The following is a 9,056-nucleotide window of genomic DNA, read 5'->3' on the forward strand; positions in this document are numbered from 1 at the left end:
AGTCTCCTGGATCCCTCCTTTCCCCTGTGTAATTCTCCTAGTCGGGATAACTCCCCTGGAGTCATGTCTGCAGGCTTTGTCAAGTTGCATCAGCATCAGTAATGCTCAAGTTGGAGCCTCCTCCCAAGATCCTTCTTGTAGAGAAGGGTGTTGGCATTTGACATCCCATCCTTCGAGATGGATGAGGACTAATAGGGCTTTCTTTTCAATAGTCAACATTCCCATTGGCTTCTTTCCATATTGAACCTGCTAAATAACATGCATTTGCACCCATAGCGCAAACACAGACATGACTTCTTAGGTCTAGTACATTCTAAAGCCATATTGAGAAAGGAAATAATTCCTTAATTGCCTCATAATTACCAGTGTGTCTTCTGTATTCCCTGGGAATCAGTAAATCCGATTATTGTGGCAAGGGTAGATGTCTGTTCGTTTCTTGATCCCCTTCGGGGTTTGTTCGAATGAGAGTATGGTCATAGTCCCTTTAATGACTTCTCAATGATTTTCACAAGAGAGGCTTTGATGGCTTGATTTTAGGGAGCCTCAATTACATTCTTGCCAAGGGCCGATATCAATGTGGGGAAAGGGAAAGGGAAGGACCTATTCTCCCAGTTAAATAAAATTAAAGATAAATATATGAAGAAACAGAAAAAATGAAAACAAGGACAGGAATCAAGACAGTGTGATACTGGCATGGGATAGACATCAAATCAATGGAACAGAAATAAGAGTCCAGAAATAAACCCTTACAGTTATGGTCAATTGATTTTCCACAAAGGTGCCAAGGAAATTCAACGGTGAAAGGATAGTCTTTTCAACACATGGCTCTGACACAATTGAATATCCACATGCAAAAAAAAGATGAATTTAGACTCTTGTCTCATGCCATGTGTAAAAATTAACTGGAAATGGGTCACAGACCTAAATGTAAGAGACAAAACTGTAAAACTCTTAGAAGAAAACATAGTAATAATTCTTCATGACTTTGGGTTAAGCAAAGCATTCTTTTTTTTTTTTTTTTTTTTTAAAGACAGGGTTTCACCATGTTGGTCATGCTGGTCTTGAACTCCCGACCTCAGGTGATCCGTCCGCCTTATCCTCCAGAGTGCTTGGATTACAGGCGTGAGCCACCACGCCCGGCAAAGAGTTCTTAATTAAATACCAAAAAGCACAAATAATTTTAAAAATGAAAAGTTGGACTTTATAAAGATTAAAAATTTCTCAATTCAAAGAACACCATTAGGAAAGTGGAAAGACAAACCACAGACTGGGAGAAAATATTTGTAAATCATGTACCTAATAAAAAGATTTGTACCCAGAACTCGTAAAGAACTTTTAACAACTAATAAGAAGGCAAATAATTCAACTTAAAATTGCATGGGACGGCCGGGTGCAGTGGTTCGTGCCTGTAATCCCAGCACTTTGGGAGGCTGAGGCAGGCGGATCACTTGAGGTCAGGAGTTCGAGAGCAGTCTGGCCTACATGGTGAAACCCCATCTCTACTAAAAATAAAAAATATATATATATATAGCTGGGCATGGTGGTGGGCACCTGTAATCCCAGCTACTTGGGAGGCTGAGGCAGGAGAATCCCTTGAACCCAGGAGGCAGAGGTTGCAGTGAGCCAAGACCACGCCACTGCACTCCAGCCTGGACGACAAGAAGGACATTTGTCTTAAAAAATAATAATAATAATGGGAGGCTGAAACAGGTGATTTGCTTGAGCCTCGGAGGCACAGGTTGCAGTGAGATGAGATCGTGCCATTGCACTCCAGCCTGGGCAGCAGAGTAAGAACTTTTCTAAAAATAATAATAATAAAATAATATAAAAACAAATAAAAATTTAAACTAAAATTTAAGAAAATTGCAGACAGACACAGTGGCTCATGACTGTAATCTCAGTACTTTGGGAGGCCGAGGTGGGTGGATCACTTGAGGTCAGGAGTCTGAGGCCAGCCTGGCCAACAAGGTGAAAAACCCGATCTCTACTAAAAATACAAACATTACCCAAGTGTGGTGGCAGGTACCTGTAAACCCAGCTACAGGGAAGGCTGAGGCAGAAGAATTGCTTGAACCCAGGAAGTGGAGGTTGCAGTGAGCCAAGATTGTGCCACTGCACTCCAGCCTGGGCAACAGAGTGAGACTCTGTCCCAAAAAATAAAATAAAATGAAATAAGGCATAAGAGCTGAAGAGACATTTCACCAAAGATCATGTGTAAATGGCCAATAAGCACATGAAAAAATGCTCAACATCATTAGTCATTAGAGAAATGCAAACTAAAATCCCAGCAAGATACTGCTTCACACCCACTGGAATGGCTATACTAGAAGAAATCGGCAATAACAAGTGTTGGTGAGGATGTAGAGAAACTGGAACCCTCATACGTCACTTACGGGAATGTAAAATGGTGCCATACTTTGGAAACAGTTTGTCAGATTCGTCACAAAAATTTACCATATGACCCGGTAATTTCACTCCTAGGTATCTGTCTGCCCAAGAGAAATGAAAACATATGTCCACAGACGGATTTATGTGAGAATGTTCATAGCAGCATTATTCATAATAGCCAAACAGTAGAAACAACCCAAGTGTTTATCAACTGTGACTGGATAAACAAAATGTATTATATCCATACAGTAGAATAATATTTGTCAATAAAAAGGAATGCAATATGGATAGATGCTACAGATGAACCTCAAAAGCCTTATGCTCAATGAAAGAAACTAGATGCAAAAGATCATATATTGTATAATTCCATTTATATAAAATGTCCAGGAAGAGAAAATCTAGAGAGACAGGAAGCTGATGAATGGTTGACTTTGGGAAAAGGAACTGACTGAAAATGAGCACAAGGATTCTTTGGGGGACGATAAAAATAAAAATGTTTTTAAACTAAATCGTGGTGATAGTTGCACAATTCTGTAAATATACTAAAAATTACTGAACTGACTGGGCACGGTTGCTTGTGCCTGTAATCCCAGCTACTCCGGAAACTGAGGCAGGAGAAATGCTTAAACCCAGGGTGGGGCGGGGCAGGAGAAACAGGCTGCAGTGAGCTGAGATCTTGCCACTGCACTCCAGCCTGGCCAACAGAGTGAGACTCCATCTTGGAAAAAAAAATAAATAAATAAAAATTATTGAATGATACACTTTTTAAAAAAGACAACAGGGTAGAAAAAAGAAATGGAACCAACAGTAATATTAGCATCCAAAGGTACTCATAGTAGAGATGGACTCTAAAAATGGCAGAGCGTCCTGACAGCCAAAGGAAAAAGGGAAACAGACTTGATTATGTGGTTCCTAGGTGTCTTAAGATTAAAAACTAAACTAAACTAGGTGTTAAGGAACAGTTTTGCTTTTTCAGTTCCTTAGACCTAAGAAGAATTTCTTTTTTTTTTTTTTTTTTTTGAGACGGAGTTTTGCTCTTGTTACCCAGGCTGGAGTGCAATGGCGCGATCTCGGCTCACCGCAACCTCCGCCTCCCGGGTTCAGGCAATTCTCCTGCCTCAGCCTCCTGAGTAGCTGGGATTACAGGCACGCGCCACCATGCCCAGCTAATTTTTTGTAGTTTTAGTGGAGACGGGGTTTCACCACGTTGACCAGGATGGTCTCGATCTCTTGACCTCATGATCCACCCGCCTCAGCCTCCCAAAGTGCTGGGATTACAGGCGTGAGCCACCGCGCCCAGCCCCTAAGAAGAATTTCTTCTAGTGAGAGGATAATACATGAACAGTGAACGTCCTGGATACTAGCCTACCGTGAATTTATTTATTTTATTTATTTATGTTTTTGAGATGGAGTTTCACTCTGTCACCCAGGCTGGAGTGCAGTGGCATGATCTCAGCTCACTGCAACCTCCACCTCCTTGGTTCAAGCAATTCTCCTGCCTCAGCCTCCCAAGTAGCTGTGATCTCAGATGCTCATCACCACGCCTGGCTAATTTTTGGATTTTTAGTAGAGACGGGGTTTCACTGTGTTGGTCAGGTTGGTCTTGAACTCCTGACCTCAGATGATCCGCCAGCCTCAGCCTTCCAAAGTGCTGGAATTATAGCCTGAGCCACACTGCCCAGCCTACGGTGAATTTAAAAATTTCAATATTTTTTGACAGTTTCATATATTGTCTCTTTACTTTCGTAACCTCACACATTGAGAACATTACAGAAAGATGGGTTGGGGAGAGGAGTAGAAATTTTATTTTTAAAAATAGAACAGGCTTAACATAGTTATATTTGGGCTTTTGGATGTGGAGTGGTGGGATAAACTGAGGTCCATCAGGGCACACTCGGGGAACAATGTTTTGGTTAGTTGAGCTATTTAGCTGATGGCTGCGCTTTTGTTTTGCAGAATACCCTTTGGCTGGCTTCTCTTTTGCTGAATGGTATATTCAGCCTGGCAGGATTTTTATATACAAAACAGAGGAGGGCCAGAGCCAGCCTGGCAGGGAGAGGCTGTGGAGTGGACAGTGGGTGGGAGAAGGGGAATGAGAAGGCGAAAAGGGTGGCTAATGTCTTTGGGAGAGATGCTGAAGGCGGACGGACTTTGAAGGAGATTCTCAAGGGATTCTGCTATGCATAGGGTCACGGAACCTTCTCCTCCAGCTCTTCAAGAAATGCTTAGTCACTTGGGAGTTGGGTTTGCACTGAGAAGCATTTCATGGTATGTAGGGACTGACTCCAAGTTTGGTCTTGGGTGTCAGAAGCGATGGCTCAAAAGGACCCAGGCTTGTGTGGGTCAAAGGCTGGGCCTTATCTGGGATTTTTCCCTGTGAGTGATGCCCAGTTGCATCTTGGTTAAATGGTTCTTTTCTAACTCCAGAGTGTAACTTCAGTAGGACTGCCAAGCTTGCAGATTTATAGCACAAAGAAATGAAGATTGATCAGCCTGAGAGGGGCTGGAATTTGGAATACCAACTCCAAATCAGGGGAAAACGGTGGCAAGCACCCTGAGATACAAATGACAACTATGGGGGTGCACGTTCCTCTCTGTGCTCATATCTGCCTCCCTGAAGCACGATATGTACGCCGACCAGGATGACAAAAGGGACATGTGGTCATCTGACTTGTCACCAGACGACAGCTCTTTCCACATCATGACACAGGACACATGCCAAGAGGGGATCGATCCTGGCAGTATGAAAAGTCTGTCTTTCTTGTCAATGTTACACCAACCAGTCGCATCCATCTCCACCCCAGCCTTCCTCATCTGGAGAGAAACTGAGGAATTGAACCACTGATAGCTTGTGCCAGAGTCTAAGGAGGCAGAGGCGGACTCCTGCAGGAGCGGAGGCAAGAGATTAGAGGTGACAACCAGGCGAGCCAGAGAAAGTGCTAGAGGGTTGGAAGAGGTTTTCCTCCTTCTGGCCTTGAGCAGGTGGCCATTGGGGGTGCACTGCATGCCCACATGGAAAGGCCCTTGCTTACGAAGGCGCTGTTTGGATTCAGCCATTCTGAAAACATTTCTCTCTTCTCACGGGTTGAAAGAAACACGCAAGTCAGATGTCAACAATGATTTTGTACATTTTTCTTTGATTTTTTTTTGAGACAGAGTCTTGTTCTACTACCCAGGCTGGAATGCAGTGGTGCAAACACACCTTACTGCAGCCTCCACTTCCCAGGCTCAACTGATCCTCCCACCTCAGCCTCTGGAGTAGCTGGGACTACAGGCGTGTGCCACCACACTTGGCTAATTTTTGTTTTTTTGTTTTGTTTTGTAGAGAAGTGATCTCACTATGTTGCCCCGGCTGGTCTCAAATTCCTGAGCTCAAGTGATCCTCCTGCCTTGGCCTTCCAAAGTGCTGGGATTACAGGTGTGAGCCTCTGTGTCCAGGATTTTGTACATTTTTCTATGCTTCAGGTATGCATTTTTTGAGTGACATGGTTGTTTGTGGGAAAATTTTCCCTCCCTTCCACGCTTAGATTGTATCTTGGGGTGAAGTGACCCAGAAGTGTAGAGCAAGGCCAGTGTCAGCTGTGACCAGATTCCATCGCATCTGTGAACTGAGCCAGCGTGGTGGCATCTGAGGCGTGGTGAGCAATACACTGAGGAACGAAGGGCATCTGGCGTGAGGGGGAACAAGAAGCTACCCGTGGGGGAGGCTGCAGTCTCTCCTGGCACTGGAGCTGCCGGGGATGTGGCTGTTGAGAACCAATGGTTCAACCAGATAGCCACAGACAACCTCTAGGAGAGGCAGCCGGGAAGACAGCTATGGGGACACACGTGATCTAACCAGGTCTGGGGCAGCAGCTGCAAATGGTTGTCACTAACACACCATATGGTGATCCACTGCCACTCTCCAAGGCCTGTCTTTCTTTGGCTACAGCCAGATTGGGGAATTAGCTGTTATGTGATAGGAATCACTAATTCTGTATATTTCAAGCTGTTTGTGGTTTCACTAACATCTCTAATTATCCCAGGGAGGTAGTATAGCTTCTGTTTTGTTTGGCTAGGGAAGGAGAAAGCAAGAGATCACACTAGGTACTTCCTCTGGAAAAAAAAGCTCTTAAACCATGGAAATCGGGGATCTGGTGCAGGAATGCAGCACTGCTGGTGCTGTGGATTTCTACACCTTCAGAAACCAGGAGAATGCACTATAGGGTTGGGACCTCACAGGGCCTTCTGTGGGGTGGACTCAGGTTAACAGCTCCATTTACCCTGACCCCATACACTTCCACTCTGACCAGTGCATCACAGTGGAATTCTGGAGTTCTAGGAATCGGTGTTAGCTCAGAGCTGGTGTCCAGGAATCTTGAAAATGACCAGGGTATCCTCAGGCCCTGAAAGAGGGTAGAGTATCCAGAACACTAGGGATCAGCTAGTCCACCCTCCTGCCTCACCCTGCTGATCCACCTCGCCCTTGCCTCCCTCATCTCTCCCCCTCGGAAGGTGCGTTACTCAGGATTCTTTCCATTGCACCTGAATGAGAAAGGACAGTATATTGGTTTACGTAACTCAAAAGCCCAGGATGTGGAAGAAAAAGTTTAAATTGTGTATTGTGTTTTTAATATGAGTCTGTTAAAATCAGTATTTGTTTTTCTTGTATAACTTATGCCGGGGGGGTAATCCTTACAAATACTTTTTTTCCCAACGCCAAGAAACTATACCGGTCTTATACTGCTGGTTGGTTTAAATAAAAGAAGAGCACTGAAGCCATACTCAGCTCCGGTGAAATATTACAGGGTTGCTGGAAAGTTTAATTCCTTGTAGCAAACTTACAAGGAGTAAATACCATTTTCTACAATAAACAAGCATCATAGTCTCAGGGTTAAGGGTTATAAAACAATAAACCATTGTAGTTAGAGTAGAATGTCAGAGGAGAGCTTCATGCATACAAACTACTCAATATCATGATGACAAGGTATAAAATAAGAATAAATGTAATTTGAAATAAGAGTTTAACTCCATATGGTTAATATTCTGTGTGTGTGTGTGTGTGTGTGTGTCTCTTTCTCTGTTCTTTGTACCTTTCACCTTACTCCTAATTTTTGCCACACAAAAAATTATGTCCAGTCCAGTGTTTTGCATTCTTTTTTTTTGTTTTTTTTTTGAGACAGTCTCACTCTGTTGCCCAGGCTGGAGTGCAGTGGCGCAATCTCAGCTCACTGCAACCTCTGCCTCCCGGGTTCAAACAGTTCTCTGCCTCAGCCTCCCAAGTAGCTGGTATGACACACCTGACACCGCACCGGGTTCATTTGTGTATTTTTAGTGGAGACGAGGTTTCACCATCTTGGCCAGGCCAGTCTTGAACTCCTGACCTTGTGATTCACCTGCCTCGGCCTCCCAAAGTGCTGGGATTACAAGCATGAGCCACTGTGCCCAGCCTGTTTTGCATTTTTAAAAGCACTCCATCAATAACTTCTCATTATCTGAAGATTCTTTATTTATTGGGATTGAAACTTCTGGTTTCAATTACAATGTTAAACAAAGATAAAATAATAGACTGGGGCTTATAATATTTTATTTTCTCAAAGCTTAGACTAGGTATTCAGAAATGGCTGGGTCCGGGGGTTTCTCTTTATTTCTGTGCCTGTCTCTATCCCTCTCCATCCCTCATCTTGGTTTATTCTCTGGTTCACATTGCTTGCTTGCCTCGTTCTCTTCTATTGCAGAATTATTCTTCACATGGACAGTGAAAATGGCCAAGGCAGCTCCATCTCCCATTCTCAGAGAATACAGGAGCATTTTCTTGATTGTTCTGACAGAAAACTCCCGGGGAAGATTCTGATTGGCTCAACTTGGTCATGTACCCATCCCTGAACTAATCACTATGGCTAGAGATTGGAAATAGAGTAGTCTGATTTGGAGGCTCTTATCACACACCCACCTTTGGGTCTTGGGGATGAGGACTGAGTGGGGATCAGTGCCCCCTAAGCCACATGGAATGAGGAAGGGGTGGTTCCCTAAAGGAAAGGATGGCAGCAGACAATGTTGATCAAGGACAAACAGATGGAAGGTGGCATTATACCATACCAGGTCGATGGAGATAATAAAGCTGTGATTCTACTCATCAATGGCCATCTGGCAGTAAGGCCCAATACTCCAAAAACAGATGAGCTTTTTTTTTTTTTTGGAGACAGAATCTTGTGCTGTTATCAGGCTAGAGTGCAGTGGCGAGATTTTGGCTCACAGCAACTTCCACTTCCTGGATTCAAGTGATTCTCCTGCCTCAGCCTCCCTACTAGCTGGGACTACAGGCACGTGCCACCACGCCTAGCTAATTTTTGTATTTTTAGTAGAGACGAGGTTTCACCATGTTGGCCAGGATGGTCTTGATCTCTTGACCTTGTGATCTGCCTGCCTTGGCCTCCCAAAGTGCTGGAATTACAGGTGTGAGCCATCACGCACAGAACTTTTTTTTTTTTTTTTTGAGACAGGGTCTTGTTCTGTTACCCAGACTGAAATACTGAAATACAGTGGCTTGATCATGGCTCACTGCAGCCTCAACCTCCCAGGCTCAAGCAATCCTTCTGTCTCAGCCTCCTGAGTAGCTCAGATTACAGGTGCATGCCACCATACACAGCTAATTTTTTAAGTTTTTGTAGAGATGAGTTCTCACTATG

The sequence above is a fragment of the Cebus imitator genome, unplaced genomic scaffold (assembly GCF_001604975.1).
Source record: "Cebus imitator isolate Cc_AM_T3 unplaced genomic scaffold, Cebus_imitator-1.0 Scaffold136, whole genome shotgun sequence".
Taxonomy (NCBI): domain Eukaryota; kingdom Metazoa; phylum Chordata; class Mammalia; order Primates; family Cebidae; genus Cebus; species Cebus imitator.